The sequence below is a fragment of the Hippocampus zosterae genome, chromosome 3 (genome assembly GCF_025434085.1).
Source record: "Hippocampus zosterae strain Florida chromosome 3, ASM2543408v3, whole genome shotgun sequence".
In the NCBI taxonomy this organism is placed as follows: Eukaryota; Metazoa; Chordata; class Actinopteri; order Syngnathiformes; family Syngnathidae; genus Hippocampus; species Hippocampus zosterae.
Window position 1 is genome coordinate 8,526,793 of NC_067453.1, and position 22,143 is coordinate 8,548,935.

At 43.0% G+C, this 22,143-nt stretch overlaps 1 protein-coding gene and 1 long non-coding RNA gene across 4 annotated transcripts in view; both read left to right on the forward strand.

The window, feature by feature from the left end:
* Positions 1–9,238, forward strand: part of LOC127597244 (uncharacterized) — a 37,737-nt gene extending 28,499 nt beyond the window's left edge. The window contains exon 2 of the long non-coding RNA XR_007961618.1: positions 3,971–9,238. This is a non-coding gene — a long non-coding RNA (uncharacterized LOC127597244). The remainder of the gene's footprint in view (positions 1–3,970) is intronic.
* brsk2a (BR serine/threonine kinase 2a) overlaps positions 1–22,143 on the forward strand; it is a 196,639-nt gene that overhangs the window by 46,081 nt on the left and 128,415 nt on the right. The gene's annotated exons all lie outside the window — the stretch shown is intronic.

Genomic DNA, 22,143 nt, shown 5'->3' on the forward strand with positions numbered 1-22,143 from the left:
TTGTGCTTTGAATGTATGTAATATTAAGTAGGGGCGGGGGGGGAAACAACCCTCTCTTGGTCCTAAAATAGTGGGGATGAACTGTAATTTACCGATGACATAATTACAGTCTGATGATGACGAATGGGTGGGCCGGCCGCTAGTGAATGACAAAAGACGGAGGAGCGCATGCATTTCACTTGTGTTTAGAAAATCTACCTTAATGTAATTTTGAGACTATTTACTCCTCTTTCGGAAGTACTGTACCAGAGTCCACCCAGTACCGCCCTTCCCCCTTCTGAGGCAGATGGGTGCGTGTTAGGTGGTGGAGTTTTAGACAGAGCCTGTTGTCCCCTCTGTCACATCTATCAACCAATATTTTACTCTAAACTAATAATACAGTACCTTGAACTGTGTCGTCGTACGGCTCCTCTTTGCTGGGGGGGAGGCTGCTCTTCCTTGGACTTGCTGTCTCAGTGACCTTATAGAGTCAGAAAACTAATGTAGTACTCCCTCGACTGTAAAACAGTTTGTTTGTTTTTAATCGACCATGGTGACTTTTCTTAAAAATCAATGCCACTGCTGAAAAGTGATTGCTATGGAAACGCGGCTCAGGAGTAATTTCTCCTATTCTTATGATTTTAAGGAAATAAAGTGGCAGCACGGAAATAATATATATCCGGACACGGGCAAAGTCAGGAGGCCAGGAACATAGTTAAACTATGTAAACAGCGCAACCACACATCAGAGCTTGAAATGGTCAAAATGACAGCTCTGGGACTTCTCGTATTTTAACAAACGGTGCTCTTGTGGGGTTGACAGCTGCATTATGACATCAACTGGAAGAAAAATGACAGCAACAGACTTTTGTGTCCTCTATAACTGCAAATTCATACCACTTCCTGCACTGCTCAACAAAGCGGAGTTACAAAGTGAAGAACTTGGATATCTGGGCCGGCACACAGCAGTGAAAGCTCCTCACTCCTCTTCTTCAATGTCATGAGGGATAAAGAGAAATTCTCAGAAGTAAAACTGATTCAAGTCCATCTTTATCGGGAGGGGGGGCGACACATCTCATGACATATTTATCAGAAATAGGTCACGCCACCCTGTGCATGTAACCCATTGTAAGTCCACAGTTTGATGCGGCTCTATTTTAAGCTATTGACTAAATGCAAATTGTCCCCTAAAAATGATGTTTCTTCTTTTTCAACTGTGACTTCTCCCTCTGCATACTGTGTGCCCCAATCCAACATTGCCACTTCACCTCATATCCTCTTGATTGCCTGTTGAATTCCTTCAAAACTTATTGCTCCTGGCCACACCATCACTTTTCAAGTAGCTGCGCACTTATTTGGAATATGTACAGAAATACCCCTTGGGTGAGAAAGTTTTTCTGTGCTGACTGACTGTTTGTATTCCACCTTTTCGTCCTCCGCTCACTATAAAGAAAACTCATTTCAAGGGCTTTTTTTCGTGTAATCTTTTAAGCTGCACCTCTACTTCATAATACCTCTCCTGTGGTTGTCTCTGTGGGGCTATTTATGATACTTTTTTCCGACTTAAATATTTCATAATCGCTATGATCTTGTTTCATGGGCTTAGAATTCTTTCATTCGACTGGGCCTCAGCTGGATAAAACAGTTGGCATTTATACTGAGATTTAAAAATGTGGCCTTACTATTGGAAAGGAACTAAAAATTAGGAATGGTGGCAGGTGGCAGGCGTGACAGCAGCAATAGTTACATTTTATTCATCATACATATCTTTGAGACAGTTCCCTAAACCCCAAACCACATATTTTGAAATTGGGCCAACGTCGAGCATGATTGTGTTTCGTTTTCAGCTGAACGTGCCCACCGTTTTTGTGAGGTGTTTTGTTGTAGAGTTTTGCGGACAGAACGTCTCGTATAGACAGGGTGGTGCTTTATGGCAGAAATTTCATTTGCAGTAGTGGACGTTATCACATTGATGCATTGTGATACCTGCGGAGGCAGGATATATGAGGCTTGGGAATTGGAGACTCCTCATCATTCAGATCTATTCAATTACGATTCAAAAGGCTACAATTTGCAAGACGTATGAATTACAGTGAAACATAATGCCAACAAAAGTTTGGCAAGCATTCAAAACGTCACGTTGCAAGGTGGTGGAGGACCCCAAAAAGCAGGCCAGAGGGAGGAGCAGGGTGTACTTGACAAATTGTATTAAAACATAGAGAAAACTAAATCCCAAACAAACAAAGTCCTGACAACAAAAAGAATCCAAAGTAGCAAACAAAACCATGACTGAAGCAAAAACTAACCATTACCGAAACATGACCAAAACAAACATGAAAGTAGCAAACAAACAGCCACACAAACTGCAACAATGACCCGACACCGAGTGGTCGTGTTGGGAGTCCTTTTGTACGACCGGTACGAATCACATAACGACCAACAGGTGTGCAGCTGCAGGGAGAACCCTACAGTGCTACCTGTTGGTCACAAACGGAATCATTACACAAAAAAGTCAACAGAAAACAAAAATATGAGTGTCCTAGTCTTGTGAATAAACAGACCGGCATCGTGTTGTCATTATTCTTCCAGTTCTCATGTGCAAAGAGAAATGTAGTGTAGAAGTGTAAATGCTTTTAGGTAAACGTGTTAATGCTTTTAACCCCCGCCCCCCATCCCACCAACCCCCATACCTATGATTAAGGACTTTTCCATTATCAACGTGTCCCAAAGCATGCCCAATTCATTTCGTAATTTTAGCAATGTATTTTTTGTTTCTAGTAGTTCATTTTCAATTTTTTTTTTCAATTGATTATTTAGCCTTTCAAATGTTGCTTTGTAACTCTGTAAAGCACATTGAGTTACCCTGTGTATGAAAAGCACTACAGCAATAAAGCCACCCTGCCGAAGGAAGGCGTGAGGTCCACGACGGGAAGTTGCGCTGCATCCGCGCAGACCCCCGCTATCATGACTCCCCCATCAGCATTGCTCTGCTTCACTCTTGTATTAAAACAGCTACAGGAAGAATTCCTCCATTGTTACTGTAAACTAGGTCAGTGGGGTAATTTTCATCCTCCTTTTACTTGTGACAAATAATGCAGATAGTGGTAACCATATTGTAGGTGGCATTACAAATACGCCCTCTACTGCAGAATGACTCAGCCCCCGCCATCCCTCACTAAGTATATGTGGGAGCTGTGCTGAAAAGGAAGATTGAAAAGCCTTTCTTTTTATTTTGACAGGAAAGAGGGGCTCTAATCCAGACTGAGAGTATCTAACCCCCCCGCCCCCTCCCCTCGCTCACTGCTGTTTCCCCAGAAAGATTACTGAGCTTTGAAGGCACCCGACTTTCAAAATGAGGGCTGCTGCGGTGGATGGAGGGGAAATTCTGCGAGGGAGATGAGAATTGTTGCTGCAGTGTGTTGGAGGTTGAGAGGGGGGTGTCACACAGGGACTACAATGAATAGTTCTAGAAGCACAGGTGCGGATGTCTTTTCAGAACGTGAACTATTTGATGGCTACGGTCACACTCAGCCATCGCTCTCTGCCTCCTGCTCCTCTATTTTACAATCCACTCAGACATATTAACATTTTTTTTTCTATTTTCGTGCTGGCACACCCACTCAAATGAAATCACTCACGCACGCTGTCTATATTTTTCTTTTCCCCCTCGAGATCGCCACTTTCTCCTTGTGAACCGCTGTACTTAAGGCAGCCACGATGAGAATCTGCTGTTGCGTTTCTGATGATGCCCATACTATATGTGTTTTTGCTGGTCTGCATATGCTTCTGGTTGTGTTGAGTAGGGATGAACGATTTCAGGTACAAATATGAATTACGATTTAAATTTAAATCACACACAAAGAAATCCGAACCCAGCTTCAAAGCAAGATGCTTCGATTACCTTACGAAACAATGTCACAGCTCGGGGCGCTAGTGTCCATTCTAGTTACTCATTCATTCATTCATCTTCCGTACCGCTTGATCCTCACTAGGGTCGCGGGGGGTGCTGGAGCCTATCCCAGCTGTCTCCGGGCAGTAGGCGGGGGACACCCTGAATCGGTTCCCAGCCAATCGCAGGGCACACATAGACAAACAACCATCCACGCTCACACTCACACCTAGGGACAATTCAGAGTGTTCAATCAGCCTGCCATGCATATTTTTGGAATGTGGGAGGAAACCGGAGCACCCGGAGAAAACCCACGCAGGCCCCGGGAGAACATGCAAACGCCACACAGGGAGGCCGGAGCTGGACATTCTAGTTACTTTTCCTCTTTATTCGTCTATGACCCATTCTTTTAATGCTCATACCAAGGCCTTGCCTCCAGAGTGAACTGTACCTCCCAGGCGTGTGAATACCCACAATGCAACACACTGTTAATCTTATTGTCTACTGACGAATCATTATCATTCTGCAGTATGCGTCACTGCTGAGAAGAGAGCCCAAACCAGACGTGGCTAAATGCTTGAATGCTGCTTAAGCTTGTCAGATATGAATGAGCGGGAGGACACAGAAGCTTAGTGCCAGTTTGTTGGTGTGCACCATTGAAAGGAGTGTGGCTCTCTTGATTATAGATAAGTGTCTGTGTCTCGACAATATTTTAGCGATATTCTGGTTGGTTTGAGGGGACCAATCCTCTCCCTCTGTAAAGTTAAATTAGTCGAGTTTATGGAATCATTTCCAGTTAATACTTGCAAAGGCGGTTCCTTAATCTGCCATGATTCCCTGTGCAGCATGGATTTACTCGCTTAAGAATACCCTGATTGCTCTTCTATCGCATATATTAACTTTTACCCTCCTCTTGTGTTAAAAGCGGGGGCCTAATTTATTTCCACTCCAATGGTATCCCGGGTGCTGCGGAGCGGTGTTTGGGCTGAAGAACAAGAAACGGGGGTAGAGGGGAAGGAGGAACATTCAGGGCCCAGGATTTAATTTCCGCTTTGGACCGTGAGATAAGTCAAGTTTAATGAGGTGACAGAGTGAGACGGGCGAGGCAGACGGGCAACAAGAGAGCCGGGGCACGCAGAACAGGGCAAGGGAGAGGAAGAATGTTAAAAGGGTGAGTGGAAGACGGCGTGAAGATGGGATATCCTCCACATTTGTCGGCTACGAGGGCGACGTGTTCACTGTCCTGCACATTTGAATGGTTTCATATTTTCATTTTTTTACATACACAGAGTTCCCGGCGTATGTACTGTATATACCAGTGGCATGCCATCAGGGCCTGAAGGCTTTCTCTGCTGCAGGTCTAAACACTATCGGAAGCATTCATCTCCCTTCAGAACTTCCTGTCCGTGCATTTATTTCCAAAAGTCTCAGATCTGCATTGCAAAGCGTATCTTCGTTGCCCAGCTTCCAGTGGTGTTTGATTTTTTTTTTTTTTGCCCTGTGTCATTTCAGCTTCTATGTTTTGCCAAGTCAATGGAATCTTCCCAGGGCCTGCAATGTTAATTGCAATTCCAGCATTCTCATTCATGCAACAGTGTTCACCTTTTGAAGATTTTGCCCACACATGAACAATGTATATTTTGTTTAAGTGAGTCAATAGTTTTTCACCTAACCAATTCTCCCCTTCTAACTTGGCCGCCTGCGATGTGTTGGCTAAAGAAGCTGAATTGGGCAGAAAATGCCTTCTCTTTCTCTGTTTTCAGCTACTGCAGGTCTTCGTTGCTAACGCAGTGGCAAATTGATGACGAGAATCCTTGGTCATAAATATAAACCGGTCAAATGAAAAGCAGTAACGTGACAAAATCGTTCATTGCATCTTTATTTTATCTTCACAATGTCGTAATGTCAATCGTTCCTCCAAATAAGACTCAAAATGTTTCATCTGCATCATATCAAGCCAATCATTGGAATCAACTAATTCCGGGATAAAGAGTCCAGCATTTCATATCTGTAATTACAATTGATATTCCTGTCTGTCTGAGGTGCTATGTGAGCCCGACTCCTGCACAGGTTAAATTGTAGTTGAAAGAGGGTGAAAGGTCACTCAGTGAGATTAAGTAGCTCTCCTGCTGCTGCTGGTTGCATAAATCGCCACACGGACCTCTCCATGGTGCTGAAAGTAGCATGGCTGCTTCCGTTCATTGTTCCCGCTTCAAGACAGTTTGGAGTTGTATTGACAACATTCACGTGATGGCAAGGCGGCAATAAATCCTTCCTTTATTAGATCCTGCGTATTGATCTCTTTTCTCTCCCGTCAGACCTCTAATTCTATCTTCCCATCTCTGTTTTCCCCCTCTCTGTTGTCTCTTGCTTTTTCATTCGGAGCAAAATGTCAGGCGCTATCTCTGTCTCTTTGCTGACTGCTTTGTGGAGAAGAGGGAGTTTGGGTGGGGGGTTGTTTTATGAACCCATTTCGGTAGTTTCAGGTCAGTTGTTGGACTAAATACCATCACGTCAGTGATTGTGGCATCAATACCACTGAGGAATCGGAAATAATAGTTGCTTTTTTTGTCACTTGTGACGTTATCTCAGAAAAAAATATCCAACCAAATCATGCAGGCCCACACCATTGATGGTTTGTGTTTATTTCTCTTGAAACACATTCATCTAAATGAATTATTTCCCTTGCCTCTCTTGATACTGATACTGTGTTACATTTCCACAGGATCAGGAAATGCTTAACAGGTGGAAAGTAAGCTTGAGTGATTTCCCACACGACTTTGTGTTTGTGTACTGTGTGCACACCTGCGATAAAGTTCCCTTGAGATGTGACTTGTGATGTGTGATGACACGTCTAAGTGTGTGTATGCGTGTGTGCAAGTGCGTTTGTGTAGGTGTGGCTGGGATGGTAATCTGCCTGTCACGCCAAGACCGAGTCCTGCAGGGAAAATCCTGTTATGACTGGAGTTCTCCAGAGGCCTATCCAGAATGACTTCTATTTTTTCTATTTCCTTTTTGTTCACCTCTTCTTACCGGTGTTGGTAATAGCATCGTTCAAACTAACTGCACTCATGTCATGTCTCTTAATTGCAACACTCCTCAAAACTTGAACGCGAGCCGGAAGATGTTCTTACACATTAAGGAGCACTCAATTGACTCAAATGCTCATCGAGTGGCGAGGACCAAACATCCACGAGCTACCTTAATTCAAGGGATGACTGCTTGTTCTCTGCGGAAGTCCTGTATGAAAACGGGTGTGCACCAGCAGGATTCTCAGTGATGCAGAATTTCAAATTTTCTTGTTTGTGTCATTTCTTAATTATCCATCCATTTTTTGAACCGCTTAATCCACACTAGGCTCACGGGGGGTGCTGGAGTCTATCCCAGCTGTCTTCGGGCAGTAGGCAGGAGACACCCTGAACCGGTTGCCAGCCAAACGCAGGGCACACAGAGACAAACAACCATCCACGCTCACATTCACACCTAGGGACAATTTGGAGTGTTCAATCAGCCTACCATGCATGTTTTTGGAACGTGGGAGGAAACCGGAGCACCCGGAGAAAAGCCACGCAGGCCCGGGGAGAACATGCAAACTCCACACAGGGAGGCCAGAGCTGGAATTGAACCCGGTACCTCTGCACTGTGAAGTCGACGTGCTAACCACTGGACTACCGGGCTACACATTTCTTCAGAATCAGAATCATCTTTATTGGCCAAGTATGTAGAACACACAAGGAATTTGTCTCCGGTATTACACACTGCGTTAGTATCATCGTAAACAAGGACATGACAAATATGTATGCAAGGACATTTCGTAATGTAAGTGAACTGTAGTGCGGTGGTACCACCCAGTGACAACTGTGAGACAATGTGCAAAGTATCAAGCAAAGCTAAAGTGATCAGTGGTAGAATACAATACTATGACAGTTTGTACAGTTGGTGCAGAAAATCATTGAACCATTTTAGAGTGACCGGTAGCACTATTTGTTGTAGTATTTGTTCTTAATTATTTTACTTTGAATAAACTTAATTTGCTGAATGTCTGTTCTCTTTGAATGAAGTACTTGATACCAGAAAGACTTGAAAGACAGAAAGACAAAATATTGAGAACGTCCAGAAAATTGAAGCACTTGGGAACAGAATCATGAGCAAGGCTTAATAATCCGACAGCGAGTTGTCAGCGTGGCATGGCATTTAAAGCAGAAGGGGATGATGCTTGATTTGAGCCCGGTGAGGCTCATGGGGGAAACTCCCACACCCCAGCCGGAGACTGAAAGACAACACAAACAAGACAGGATGATGACAAAACCTACTTTTAAAACCAACAAATGCTGAGGTTTACTGTATATACAATTGCTTGTCCATTCTACTCATTTCAAATGGCAACCTGCTTGAAAGAAAAGAAAAAGAAACTATTTTTTTCAAACAGTGAATACAGGCATTTGCCTGGTAACTCGTTACTTTTATTTTAAATTAATTTCATTACTCACCCAGTTAATTTTGGGGCAGTCATTAAAGTAATGAATGAGCAACTATAACTAATTCCTTTTATAAAGAAATGCTCCCAACACTGCTTCTTGCCTCCACACAAACCTGCTTGTTAAAGACACGTTGATACCTTTGCTTATGAGAATTTGTTCTGTGAACAAGCCTGTAATTTAAAGTGGAGAGAAGAAACCACAATCAATGGCTTCTACCGGTAGCTCCCTTTCACACATAGCTCACACTGTGTACATCTGTACGCACACCCGTGGAGCCCAGTGGGGTGGTTGTCAATTGGACAACCTCGGCTTGACTCTCTGTTCAAACCAGAACTCAAACACGTGAACACACTTTCACTCAATATATTCTGTAAACACACACACACGCACACACGCACTGCCTAAGGGCCGTCATTTGTCTTCTGTTGTCCATTAATATAGAGGTACGATGCAACTGAGAGAAACCGGAATGTCCAAATGAGAGGAAGACATACAGAGATCTAGTTTGTGAATTGCTGCAGGTTAGAAAAAGTATGAGAGACAGAGGAGAGATGTCTGCAGGAGTTTGCGTGGAGCACAGTTTCCGCCCTTGCGTCTCCCCTGTGTTGAAGTGAGTTGTAACAGACAGCAAGGCCCAATGTTGCAAAGGCCAACACGCTCTCGGCATTTGCATGATCAGTTGTCCACTTGTATCTTCTTCACAGCTGTCAGGGTTACACTCTACAGGGCAGACCCTGGCATTTCTGACTGTCCAGTTAGGCCTGAACACGCGCGCACACACACACACACACACACACACACACACACACACACACACACACACACACACACACACACACACACACACACACACACACACACACACACACACACACACACACACATACAAATGATCTTGTTTTCTTTTTTTAAATGGTACCTGGTACTCGATACACACTTTAAGGCCCAACTATGCTTCTGAGACCAGATGCCTCTGAGTTTCGAAGATGGAGGATTAGGACAACTGGTGAGAAAAAAAATCCAAACATCCTTATCAAACTGTTTAATTCTCTCGAGTGCTTTCTCTTTTCGTGTGTGTGCATGTGGGAGTGAGGGAGAATGAGGCAGTGAGTGATGAGACAAGCGGTTTTCAGTTGCTGTTAATCACAGTCCATCTTTGACACAAGCACTATGCTGCAGCCACTGCTGAGCTTTCCACCTCCATTGCTCCGCACTTGAGGCAGCTGTTCTTTCCGGCTACTTGAGCCCAACAATCGCTTGAACAGTCATGATAAATTCCTCTCAAATCTGACATTGCTCATTCTTTTTGCCGTCTTCTTGCACCTGCTTGCATTCAAGATTTGAGATGTTGTGAATCATCCCCCGTGGAGCCCAAAGATGAATGGTTTATTTGACATGTTCCCGTTGCGAAGCTTAATCGCTATTAACATATAATTGCCTCAACTAATCAAAGTTAGGTCTCTGTCATGTTAATAATTTTGTCAGTGACACCATGACAGTATAAACCAGGTAAAGGTAAAATCTAGTGACACCAGACCATTGCACCTATTGGAGAGGAGAAAACAATTGAGATTATCTCTGCTTTGTGGCTTCCCACCTTTCCCAAAAGGCAGATCACTTTGCAATGGATCTGTGTCAATTTAATTTCATTTCATTCACAGGTGTCCAAACGACGGCCACATACAAATTAATATTGTTTACCTTAGGTTTATCAAATGTGATAAAAATCTAAAATATCGTACAACAAGATACAGTGATCCCTCACTATTTCGCGGTTCGTTTATCGCGGCTTCTGTGCCTCGTGGATTTTTTTCAAACATTCAGAATTTTTTTTCTTTTTTTTAAAACTTTTTAATTTTTGCTTTTAAGTCTGCGAAAATCAGTGTCTTAAGTGTTGTTTACTATGCGTGCTAGTGTGTGCGCACTCTGCTCAAGCGCGGAAGGTCTACTTGGGGCACGTGTGTGTACGTGCACGCATGGGCAGCAGGTAAGAGTGTATGTGTGTTGCTGAGAGAAAGAGAGAGAGAGACTTATAAGAACAAAAACAGGTCTCTCCATCCTTAATTGTCTAAACAACCTTAATTGATTAATCATAAACATGTCTGCTGCACACCTGGGTGATGCTGGTCTGTGTGTGTCACAGCGGCTAACTTTTCATCCGCAAGTGGAGATCTTTTTCCATTTCCTTCAAACTCCTGCGTGGACTCCCGCGGCTCGTTTTAGACTTGTAGACTGTGCTTCCCTCCTGCGCTGAATTTAAAGCGAATGAAAGAGGACCCTTTCACCGTCCAAGAGATAAGTCATCTTTATTAACTCCTACTATGGCGCACACGCCCGTTTGTCACTGCACGTGTCTACTTAAATACCAGAAAAAGCAAACTCCACCCATGTGGAAAGTTAGACTGCAATACACATGAAAGCATGAAAATAGGGCCCACAATCTCTGTTCTACTTCATCCTAAAGGTATTTTGTGGTCACTCAAGTTCTTCGACACCCACATTATCCAAGTATGCTTTTAGGGAGTTCAGGTTGTGCTCTTGCCCCTTTCCCAAACTGTCACCACAACATTGGAGACATGCAAGTGCCCTAAGTGTCTGGATAAAGATGCAGGGGGAACAAAAACATATTCCACAGTTTTCATTGTATGGAAGTCTGAATGCACACAAGTACAGTGCACTCCGCTTAATAGAACACCATTGGGCCGAAGCGCTTCTGTTCTACTAAGCGGAGTTTCTATTAACCGGAGATGGTCATCAGACACGTCGACGACCAAGTTATGCACGCAGTAAAACCCCTGCTGACGAGTTAGAAGAGATATTTCGACTGTGGACGTCCATATCTTTAATCAAACAACACTGCTTTAGTCAAACATCTCAAATCACGAGAAACATTTCGTTACTTTTGTCTGGAAACAGGAGTCCGTAATTTTGCGGTTGACTTCCCTCTCAATGCGCTGGATAAGAGGGAAGTCCTGGAAACCGCGGGCGTACCTTCTGAGAATCCGGCAATGCATCGTATCGTCTGAGTTTGTCCTTCTTATCCACAGGTGATAGCCCTCGTCTCTTGAATGAAGTTGAAGCCATTGTGACGTGCGTGTGTCTATGTGTGGAGTGACGCGTGCTACCTGTTATACGGCTAGAACTACACATTGCGCAACATTGTATGGCGTAATCGTAGGCGCAACAGCATAGCAGTGGTATCGCGTTTTCTCGCGATAGTGGTATCGCGATTGCTACACTTCGAAAACCACTAGTTTACAATTTTCATTGCTTACGGCCTGTTCTATTAAGCGGAGATCTGTTCTACTAAGCGGAGTACCTTTATAGGAAATTGCATTAGGCAAATCCGTTCCAGAGCCTTTTGCTCTATTAAGCGGATTACTCTATTAACCAGAGTTCTATTAAGCGGAGTGCACTGTATCTCACCAACCTACACTAATGCAGTCGTAAAGTCATGATTAAAATTTTTTTGTGTGCGCACAAAAAAACACTGAAAAACTGAAAACGATTACATGGAAAAACTACATCGACAACTAAATGTGATGTGTTTTATTGTGAGGCGTGATGACATATTTTTACGCCAGTGTGTGAACTAGTTCAGTGCTAATCCGTTCGTAAACAAACCAGTCCTGACATGAAACTAAAGACATCTACACTTTACTTCACTGACCCCAGATCCCACACGACTCCTCCTGGGGGACTACAAGGTGTTAACGTGACATCTGCCCGGGCTCCATATGGCGCTGAGACACACAGAAACACCGACACAGGGGGAGGGACGCAGATATCGATGGCGAAGGAACACACAAGACTCTGGTTCTAGCACAGCGAGTTGCTCGCAGCGATGGATGGGAGTACATGTAAAGCTGATGGAACCTGATGGCTGACCTTCTTACCAAATAGTTACATGTCTGAAATATTTTCCCTTGTGGGCTCATTTGTAAAAAGGAGACTGAACATTGTCTGATATCACGAAAAGGTCGCTGTGACATCTTTTCTCTGAATAGTTTTCAAATGCGGTTATTTAGTTATAAATATAAAGTTAAATAAAGTAGTTGAGTGATCCACTCTAACTTTCAGTGAACTCCAGAATCTCTCTCCTCCTCCACCCTTTTAGCCGGCGGCTTCTTTTCCGTACCAGATGGTGCAGCCCATCCCTGTTAACAGGCAGAGACTGGAAAAAAGTAAGAGTGAGGTTGGAATTTCCAGGGGGGGGGGGGGGAGTCAATCTATTATTAATTGTGAGTAATAGCGGCATTGTATGGCTGTATACATTATTTAGGTCACGTTCTTCTGAGGGCAGTTAAGCTGAAGTGGCACTTCACTTAATTGATGGGGACATAGTCACATTTACCAACTGACAAGTTAAAGCTTGCACGTGTTTATAGCACGCTGCATTCAGACACGACGCAGAACAAAGATTGAAACCGAGTTGTCATTCCACTGCAATGCAATTAAATGACTTACAAACCCCAATTTCTATAACCTGGGGACCTTGTGTAAAACACAACTAAAAACAGAATTCAGTGATGTGCAAGATATTTCAGGTTTCAACAGATAGAAGTTGATAGATCTTTTTTTTTTTCCTTCCAAATATTGACTCATTTTGCTGGGACAGGGCCACGTTTACCACTGTGCTACAGCACCTTCTCTTTTAGCAACATTCCATAAATGGTTGATAACTGAAGACACTAATTGTTGCAGCATTGTCTATGTGATTCTTTCTCATTCTTGTCTGATGTACAGTTTTATTTGTTCAACATTCTGGGATCATCTATTGTTGTATTTTACATCTCATAATGCGGCACACATTTTCAATGGGAGACAGGTCTGGTCCGATGGCAGGCCAGTCTTGGACTTGCACTCTTTTACTGCAAAGCCATGTTGTTATAACACATGCAGAATGTGGCTTGGCATTGCCTTGCTGAAATAAGCAGAGGCGTCCATGAAAAAAAATGTTGCTTGGATGGCTGCATATGTTGCTCCAAAACTTGTATCTTCCGTTCAGCAATAATGGTACCTTGACAGATGTCCAGGTTACCTATGCCATGGGCACTAATGCGCCACAACACCATCACAGATGCTGACTTCTGTAATTTGTTCTGATAGCAAAACAGAAGACGTGATGCCCTTGATTTTCCCAAATTAAAATGTGTGTTTGTCAAACCACAGCACACATTTTCACTTTGTCAGTCCATCTCAGATGAGCTCGGACCCAGAGTGTTACGTACTCGGATAAACCGAGTTAGGGAGGGGGATCCAAAAACATAGACAAAAACAAGGTCTCCGATGTAAAGACAATTTAATGTCTAAACGGAACCGAAAATAAGCGAGAACATAAAGAGCTGGTCCACAATGAGGACCAGAAGGTAAATCAAAAACGACTAACAAAATGTGCTTGCACAAAAGAGCAAGAAAAGGAAAGTAAAGCCCACAAACTACGAACGAAAAACAATGTAACACTTTGTACACGCATGGAAAGCCAGATCATCAAAACAAAATGGTACTTACACAAAAACTTGGTACCGAGACTACACGCGAAAACACGACGAGGTCAAAAGCCACTAGTCAATGAGCAATGAGAAAAGCAATGCCATAAACAATACTCCCACAACAGGTGTAGAACGTAGGAGTCCTTAAATAGTGTCTCTATTGATTAATGATTGCCAGCAGGTGTGCTAGGAAGACCGCTCATGCCACCTGCTGGCCAGACCGAAAAACCGAAACGTGACACAGAGAAGCAGGCGGCGTTTCTGTCTGTTGTTGAAATACTGTCTTCACTTACTAATTTGGACTTTGTAGCTGTAGCGACAAACTGTGTTAACTGCCAGTGGTTTTCTCAAATGTTTTGGAGCCCATGTGGCAACATCTTTTTCAGACTAATCGGTCTGAAAAAAAACCCCAGAGATCCCTCACTGTTTTTTTTGATGCAGTGAGGGATCAAAGCTTACCGGTCTATTAGTGGCAATCATTCTTGGGCGGGGGTGGCCAACCTGTCAGAGGCCACAATTTTTACTGCGTTCGTGTAAAGATCCGCATTATACATATGGGCGCACAGAAACTGTTCTCATTCCCCATTTCCTCTTTGTATTGCTTTTTAGCTTGTGCAATGTTCCAAGCAAATTGATATGAATGCCTCCTAAATTTGGGGTACAACTGTGTCTTCTTTTTTTCTGCCTGACCTTTGAAAGGTAGCAAATTTTGCTTGCAAAGTTCAATCCCCCTTTGAAAAATTCCCGGTTGTAGTTTGCATGGAGGGAACTGAAGTACCACTGAAGATTTGGAGCCTTAAAATGCTCAAATGATGCCGACCATATAAGGCATATAACCGTGCTGAAAAAATCCCCAGTAGAGACCGGTGTATGCGCTCACTGAATATGCTGCATTTGTTATTTTTGTTGTTGTTTGTTTTTTTTTTTTTTTTATCTTGCTGGTGCACCTGCAAGAGAAGCACAAAAACACAGCAATTTCCGTTTCATTCAACAAAAACTGTGTTTAAAGGTCCTGTGTTCATCTTCAACTTTGTTTTGCCGAGCATCTTTTTCCTCCCGTTTGGAGAGTGAACTCAGGCAACGCTTTTCAAACCGTGACATGCAAGTATCCTGTACCTCGCTTGCCGTTTCATCGCTGCGTTTGAATGAGCCCTTTCCCACATACGCAACAGCGTGCCCATACATGGAAATGCTGGCGGACTATGCGATCAGGCAGTCACAAGCGAGCCTTTTCCCACCAATTAAGACAAGAAGTAGACCACACTTTGACAAAATCTGTCTTTCATTGTTACGAAAGGAAGCCCGTTTTTTCCTCTCCTCATTTCTAATAAGAAAGAGGAGGGAGAAGAGACTAGATCTATCTTTCATTGTTAATATGGTTAAATGCACTGTATTTATCAAAGCTTCTTCTATTGCCTTCATGTCATTACCTGTAAATATCCATATATCCATCCATTTTCCGAACCGCTTGATCTTCACTAGGGTCGCTAGAGCCTATCCCAGCCGTCTTCGGGCAGTAGGCGGGAGACACCCTGAATCAGTTGCCAGCCAATCGCAGGACACACAGAGACGAACAACCATCCACGCCCACACTCACACCTAGGGACAATTTAGAGCGTCCAATCAGCCTGCCATGCATGTTTTTGGAATGTGGGAGGAAACCGGAGCACCCGGAGAAAACCCACGCAGGCCCGGGTAGAACATGCAAACTCCACACAGGGAGGCCGGAGCTGGAATTGAACCTGGTACCTCTGCACTGTGAAGCCGACGTGCTAACCACTGTATACCAGGCCGCCCTACCTGTAAATAAATCTGCCAAAATAGCAGTAAATCACTCACCAGCCCCGCTCTTCTTAGAAATACTTTCTGACTTCATGACTGCACCGCTCTAAAATGGAATAGATTTTAATTTGAGGTGACTTGTGTCACAGCGGACGGCCGAGATGTGTCGCACCAGCCGGCGACACTCCATTCCGTGGTCACCATATGCACCGTGAATGCTACAAAGCGTAGAGTGAAAAGCGCTGCAAGAGCTTGCGAGCCATGGGTTGGCCAGACCTGGTCTAGGGTACACTCTTCCTTTTGGCTTTGGTTAGCTAGGATAGGTACCATCTTCCCCTGTGGCCCTCAATCAGGATGGAAATGAAAATTAGCACGTACAATTTGCATCTCAATTAATTCAAGTTAATCCAATTCCTCAAATTAACCTTGACCAGTATACCGTATGTGAAGGCTGCCAGTTTTCAAGGTCAGGCTATCCAAGTGTTGAACGCTATCCAAGTCTAAATGTTGAGGCATATCAGTCATTTGTCAACACTTAATATAGGAATTCTAGACTTCGTAAAATATGCACTCTCATAGCTTACTCATTGAGGTTTTTCTTTAAATTTCAATTTCTGTGACTGTGGCAAAACATCTTTACGTGGCATTGCTGCATAACTTTACCTGCAGATTTTGCTCAGTGTGAACTTTGGGGATCCACAGCCCACACGGTTTCATCAGCAGAAGCATATTTGGTGATATGCGAAAGTAATTCCAATCTCAATTTTTTAAGTCCAGTCCAATGGACATCATCCATTCTAAATTCCAAGGAAACTGGATTTACTGATTTGAGATTGAGTCTAACTGGAAGTATAACAGCAATCATATAAGTTGGTCAAATACTGCCTAGTTTGTGATGAAAAGGTTCATACTTATGTTATAGCCTCACACCAATGTTCACATGTAACGCCCTCATGTGTCTGTTTACATTTTCAGGAGGAAATGACATTCAGCACCCCGTTGAGCCGTAAAAATAAGCTGTCCTATTTACTGTTTGATACAATCTGTTTCCCGTTCATGTTGTGTGCTTTTAATACCTTTCACTGATCACATCTGATATTGACAGTGTTGTACTCTAGGCCTATTCTACATGCAGTGCCGGTTTTCTTCCTGTCTCTTATGAAGCCATTGGAAAAACACCCTGTTACTGAGAATCTCATATAGAGTTTGCGGAAGGTGTTTACTCTTGCATGAGTAATCTTGAATCAGCGGGCTTCACACACAGACACACTAAGCTTTGTGCAGTCACGATGAGTGCGAATGCTGCTTTGGGGAGGGTAGTGTGTCAGGGATCCTCTCAGTTTGCTGGCAGGTGCCCTTAGTGGAAAGAACTCTATCACTATGCATTTACATTGATCCTTTACACTCATCCTTATTAGACCGACGGGAGATTAAACTCCTGGCAAGTGCATGCCTGACACCTTGGAGTTTTACCGTAGACCCCACATTGAGAGATGCACGCACACACACGCACAGACTGCAACCATGCTTCAGTTTTAATCTAGGACACAGTCAGCAGGAGACATTTCTCTGTCTGGACCAATTTTTGAATTCTGTTTCACAACAAGCCAATGCTGTTTTATTACATTTAGTTTGCTGCCATCCATGTTTTTGAAAATTAATTATTATTTTTCTTTTTGCCATAATTAGTTTTTAATCAACCCTTTTGATTAAAACCAAATTAACTCGTTTTGAATGGAACTGCAACAATGAAAAATTCAACTGGAACGAGCTTTCATTTTTCATCTTCTTCCCAGATTTATAATTTTTTTTAACTTAAAGAAGAATAATATCAGACACATGAGTTTTCTTATGAAGCATGTAGCAAGTCCTGACAGTAGCAGGGCATCTCTTGTGGTTTTAAGATGTTGCACAATTATTTTCATGCAGTATTGTGAGCTCCATTTGGCGATGAACAGTCCATGACATCCACATTGGATATGGGCTAGCCTTAAAATGATTTAATAATGATACTATATACAGTGTGAATGCTTGTGGTTTTACTTATGTAGAATTACATAACTAGATTGTGCATGCTGTCACGAATAAATTGGGTGGTTAATGTATGTTGAAGGAGGCTTGGTGGACAAGTTGTTAGCGTGTCGACTTCACAGTGCAGAGGTCGTGGTTTCGATCCTGGCTCCGGCCTCCATGTGTGGAGTTTGCATGTTCTTCCCGTGCCTGCGTGGCTTTTCACCGGGTACTCCGGTTTCCTCCCACAGTCCAGAAACATGCATGGCAGGCTGATTGAACACATGAAATTGTCCCTAGTTGTGTGAGTGTGAGCGCGGATGGTTTGTTGGTCTCTGTGTGCCATGCGATTGGTTGGCAACCGGTTTCAAGGTGTCCCTCGCCCACTGCCCAAAGACATCTGTGATAGGCTCCAGCACCCGCCGCGACACTTGTGAGGATAAAGTGCTTCAGAAAATAGATGGATGGAAGTTGAAGTTGCAAATATGTAGGATGCCGTGCACCACTTTTTTACCCACTATAATTTTCTGCAAATGTTCAACAACATTCCTTGGAAATCAAAGTGTTCCATTACTGGAAAAATAGATTTAGAACAAAAGCTAAATTTTCGTTCCCGTTTGTGTAATGGACGTATGGAGCATCCGCAGTGTTGTCAAATGACAATACAATATCAGAGCAACATGGCGGACCGGGACCAAAGAAGGTAATCTCAGCAATGGCTTTCTTGAATGTGCTCCTGAGAGCGACGAGTCAGCGTGATAGCAATCAGTGTGGGTTCTTGTGCTTTCGTGGACAAGGAACCGCAAGAAACCCAGACCCGGGCCAGGATACTTCGAGGGAGGGAGCGTTAGGGTGATACATATCAGGATCTGAAAAGTGTCCTACCGTGTCTAGCCATCGATGTAAGACGAGATGAAACTGCGGCAAGCGCGCAGGTTGCAGAGCATGAGCTTGGAGAGGTGAAGAAAGGGCAGCAGAAGACATTTTAGTGCTTACTGTCAGTAGGAGCATTGGGTGCAGGGAGCAGCGCTCGACATAAATGTCAAGAACCCAGCACGTTATACGGCTCAATGGAGAACAAAGCAGTTGGTCTCGGGCACATCCCTCTAATCTGCAATCTACGACTTCCACCCCAGGTTTCTATATCATTTAAAATATTCAAAGCAATTTCAACAGCAAATGAAGTGCAATAACAGATGTTTAAATGCAAAGCCTGGCAAAGAAATTGCTGTAAATGAGTCAGTCTTACATCCTATTGCATCTTAAAAATGTCCAAGCGGAATTATGGAAAAATCCATACATTGCTGATTAAGACGATGTTTTATGTGACTCGTGATTGTTTAAGTTAAATGTACGTTATCTGGCACTTGCCGTCGTATGGAATCAATCAAGCAGTAGCTCGGCAACATTTGGTTGCTGCTTCAAGTTGTTGTGCTGTGGTTGAGATGCTGTGATAGTCTAGTGCCAACCATCCATCGAACCATCCAGCCATCCATCTGCCGCGCTGACCTTTTCAAAGGTTAAGAGGGACATTTCTTTCTGGTTACTTGTTTCTGACCAATAAACTGGTTCATAAAAACCAAAATCATTTAGATCAAATGACTGAGTTGAGATCCTTTTGATCCTGCAAAACTGATAATAAAGTGATAAACCTTTCGACCAATTTAATCATCAGTGCATTATTTATTCAGCACAAACTTGACTAGGTGCTTTACACACCGGTCAGGGCAAATTTTAAGAGCTCAGGTTTCATTGACACTGCATAAGATGTATTACTTTAACATCAGAATCAGAATCAGAATCATCTTTATTGGCCAAGTATGTAGAACACACAAGGAATTTGTCTCCGGTATAACACGCTGCACTAGTATCATCGTAAACAACAAAATCATTGAACCATTTTAGAGTAACCAGTAGTTTTGTTTGACATTTGCTATTGTCGTTTGCGGACATACAACTGGACTGCAGTGGATTGAAATGGTTACTGTGTCTTTTCCTCTTATTGGTGAGAAATAAGGTTACCAAATTGCCTAATACATGGCAAGATTTGAATGCAGGTATTTATAACTCAAACTCTGCACCAAAACCTTTTACTTTCACTCCAACTCCATGGGAGGCATTGCTGGGTACCTCCCTGACACTTCATCACTGTTATTTCCAGTCTGTTGCCCCTGGAGACCAGTGGCATGTCGGTGCAGGTGGGTGTTAATGACGTTAAAGAACAAGGTTTGAAGATCACATGCTGATGGCTCCCTTGTTTGACAACCCGAGCCACAGACTCTGAAAATATTGCCCAATATAGCTGAAATATGATCTCAATATAACCACGGATGTCATAATTTTTTTTTTTTTAATTCCATTCCCACCTGTTAACGTGCCTCGTTGTCCCACTTATTCGTGAGCGTGTATGTGTGTGTCTGTGCGTGTGTGTGCTCATGTTACTAAGCAGAAGTCTCTTCTCAGACTCTTCATTGGTGGAGCTCTTCTTTGGCTGATGTTACGTAGCTGCTGCCTTCTCATCTGATCTTGATAAGTGGGAGCAAAACTTTGCAGGGAAATCAGCAGTCAACATTTCAATCGAGGCCAATGATTAGTTTTGATCCAGTCAACAGCATTTTGGTGCATGATGTTGAGGAACGCAGCGAGTTAAGGGAGGAAGGAACTGTAAGAAATAGGCATTTGGATAGAATTTCTTTTATTCTCGTATTTTATTCAGCCATCACACCTCCTTACCTTGCAAAGTGGGGCTGTGACCTAGCTCCTTTGAGTTTTGGTTGCTAATTAGCTGTTTAAGGTTGTGATCCGACTTTCATGCCGCTCATACAAGAGGTCGGCTTGGAAGGGGGGGGGGGGAGGAATAGAGATGCAAAGCTTTTAGTGCTGCTTTGTCTGCATCACTAACCCGACTCTTTCTGTGCCTATGTGTGTTGCAGTCAGGTGCATGCACCACCCTTAAAAGCACAGAAGCCTTAAGGCACGAGGTGAAGTCACAACAAACAGACAGCTCCTTCAAAGCACTTCATAGTAGAGGAAAGCCCAAACTAAATACAGGTTGACAAATCCATCAATGCAACCACGCACGATATACGGTACTCGAAAGACTTTGTGACTGGCCTAACGTTATGCCCATTGTTAGTTTAAGAGCTCCAACTAGCGTGGACCTGATATAATCCTGAATGTGCACTAAAATGTCGCTTTCCCAGGGTGTTTGAATGCAGTTTTTGTCTTAATTAGAGCCCTGTCTAACCGTACGTCTTCCTCTGCGCGTCAGACAACGCGTACGTTCTCCTCGTCCCCTCCCTCTTCTTTTCCTTGTAGAAGCCTTTGAAGAATAATAGGTGTGCACTGGGAGAGCTATTGATTTGGTCTTGTCGTGTTCAGAGGGGAGTAAAAAAGGGAGCTTCATTTTCTCCAAAACACAGAGCCAAAAGCCCCCTGGGAAAAAAAAATAGTTTTAGAAAGCGCTTTCAAATCCAATTTGCATCTGCTTTGCTTACACTTTCTGCTATTTTGTTTTTTTGCCCACTTTACTTTGTCTTTTCCCCTCGCCTCCATCTGCTAATATAGCTCATGTCTTAGCTTGTTCGCTATTCATTGTTCATTCAGTAGGCCAAGTGTCTCATGCCAAGAAGTATACATGTATACTCAATGTAGAATATATAGAATATATTTGAGTATGAACAGTCATAGTGGACATCTTTAGACTGAGAACCTATTGTATAATTAACTCCTATTACAGCTACCAGTAGGTCCTGGCATAAAAAACAAACAAACCCCAAAAAATACAAAAGAATTGATGTCTAGAATAATTTCAACTGTGTGTCATTTTATGTATTAGTTGTTCAACAATAACGCTGTGTTGACTTTCCAGCTCCTCCTTGAAATTTTCCGAGAATAATTAGTACTTGCCCAATGTCCTGTCTCATCCAATTCGTGTGGAAAAGGAAATGTGTTTCAAGTCGACAAAGTTCACTGTAGCTATTTTATATTTAGATATATTTGGTAGATATATTTGGGCTGCATGTATTGGTGAATGATTTTGAAAAATTACCACACCAACCATAAATTAATGTGAAGGATTATAGTTGTTAATAAACACTTGGAATTGCAGTTTTTAAGCATTCACAACAACAGATTTAACGAACAAACTAACCATGTGGCATTAACCTGTCAGTAAATGATAACTTCACATTACAACAATAACGCAAAAAAATCAACAAATTGTGGCTTGATCACTTCTACTTTTCATTTTGTGTGTGTGTGTGTGTGTGTGTGTGTGTGTGTGTGTGTGTGTGTGTGTGTGTGTGTAGGGATTTACCTTGGACAGGTGGCCAGCCAATCACAGGGCAACAATTGTTTTGTTTATACAGAACATTATATTAATAAATAATGATGTTGTTGACAGGTGACAAGCCCAGGTCTTAGTGCACCTTTCACGAAAAGTGAGCTGGTATCGGATGAACAGTCTAAAATGCATGTATAATGCATTTTGGACACACACGCACATGCGG